Source organism: Triticum aestivum, unplaced genomic scaffold (assembly GCF_018294505.1).
Source record: "Triticum aestivum cultivar Chinese Spring unplaced genomic scaffold, IWGSC CS RefSeq v2.1 scaffold139504, whole genome shotgun sequence".
Taxonomy (NCBI): Eukaryota; Viridiplantae; Streptophyta; class Magnoliopsida; order Poales; family Poaceae; genus Triticum; species Triticum aestivum.
In genome coordinates, this window is record NW_025256812.1 from 1 (window position 1) to 1,831 (window position 1,831).

Consider the following 1,831-nt stretch of genomic DNA (forward strand, 5'->3'; position numbering starts at 1 on the left):
GCGGCCGGTGGACCAGGGGGTGCTCGGCGGCGAGGGGGACCGGATCTGGCGAGGTGGGATAGCGATCGAGATGGAGGGGGATCGAGATCGAGTGTCCATGAAATTTAAAAATATTCATGATAGTTCAAAAAGTGCCCATGAAATACAATCGAGAAATGAAGGCTACGATTTAAATACAACCGATCTTAGCTCACCACAACGGACGCAGGCGGGCGACGGGCGACGCCGCCTTCCCTCACCACAACGGACGCAGGCGGACGGGTCTCCCCTGGTTTCTCGCTGAACGACACAGGCAGGTAAGCGATCTCCTCTCTCCTTCCCATCCCTAGCCCTAGCTCCCTGCACTGGCGCACACACACGCACGAATTTTATGGATGGATGGATGCTTGTGGCTATCGGCTGGAGAGCGCAGCTAGCTAGGAAACGCGATGGATGGATGCTGAATTTGATTGATGGATGGATGCTTGTGTTCGTTGGCTGGAGAGTGCCGCTAGCTAGGACGGATGCTGCACCAATTTGATTGATGGATCGATGAATTTATTTCTGCTGGATTATGTAGACTGATTATTATCTATGTAAATTTTTGTTGATGATTGACCATTTGTTCTTTGCTGATGTGTGAAGAGCCCCACTGTCGCAAGAATGGACAAGGAAAAGGGGAAGGAGAGGAGGAGGAGAAGGAGAAAGAGAGGAATTTGGTTTCCATTATGAAGGCTAAGCCGCCTGCCCCTGGAAGCAGAAGGGGAAGGGCAAGGGCTGTGTCGCTGCCAAGGAAGCGGGCCAAGGATTACGGCAATGTCCCGCTCGCCGAGTTGTTATTATGGGTAAAAAAAAGCTCCACCGCCTTGACGTCTTGCTGACCCCGCCGACGCCAGCGGGCGTGCCACGATCGCCCCTGCCAACGGCTTCGCAAACGACTCCGAGAGGGAGACTGCATCTTCACCGGTATGGTTGTGCCAAATATGCGTGTCCAACCTCATGTGTTTGCTGTTTTTGCTATCCAAAGGTCAAATATATGTGTGTCCAAGCTCATGTATGTATTGTTTTTGGTATCCAAAAGTCAAATATAAGATTGAACAGGCTCATGCATATGCTGTTTTTGGTATCCAAGAGTCAAATATATGTTTGTACAAGCTCATGGATGTGCTCTTCTTGCTATCAAAAAGTCAAATATATGCGTGTCCAAGCTCATGTGTGTGCTGTTTTTCTGTGCTAGGCAATGGAGCATGATAAGCAAGCAGAGAAGGATTATGAAGAGGAGGAAGAGAATGAGGAGGAAGAGGATGAGTAAGATACTTTGTTTGAGGAGAAAGATTCTCATTTTGATGTCAAAGCACTAAGTGTTATGCTATGCAAAATTGCATTGTTTGGATGTCAACGTTCAATATTTTTTGCCGTATAAAGTTCAAAGGAGGAGCTGTCCAAAATTCAAAAGCAATGATGCCCAATTCTTTCTTAGTCATATTTGTTCAATTTCTACACTTTCTATAGAAGAAAGCTTATTTTTCATCACTATGATCATTTTTTAAACCATAGACTGCTAGATGTTGCATTTTTAGCAATAGAAAGTGCTTCTTTTACAAATTATGGGTTTAATTGCTGTAGAAGATCAAAAATGGTATGTAAAAACAGGTTCTGCTACCTCCCAAATGTTATGGCGCTAGCTGGCTCACGAGCCGGCTCGGTCTGAGCCGAGCCATTGCAAAAACGAGCCGAGCCACCTAAAGTGGGCTCGTTGGCTGAGCGAGCCGAGCCGAGCCGAGCCGCTCCAGAGCGAGCCAAAGCCAGGCTCGGATCAAGCTCGGCTCGGCTCGGCTCGTGTCCAGCCCTA

At 47.8% G+C, this 1,831-nt stretch overlaps 1 long non-coding RNA gene across 1 annotated transcript; it reads left to right on the forward strand.

Moving 5' to 3' along the window:
- The first annotated feature begins 209 nt into the window (after nucleotides 1-209).
- LOC123177613 (uncharacterized) lies at nucleotides 210-1,438 on the forward strand. Its single transcript, XR_006489020.1, has 3 exons — nucleotides 210-296; nucleotides 625-945; nucleotides 1,217-1,438. It is a non-coding gene; the product is annotated as an uncharacterized lncRNA (long non-coding RNA).
- Nucleotides 1,439-1,831: the final 393 nt, after the last annotated feature.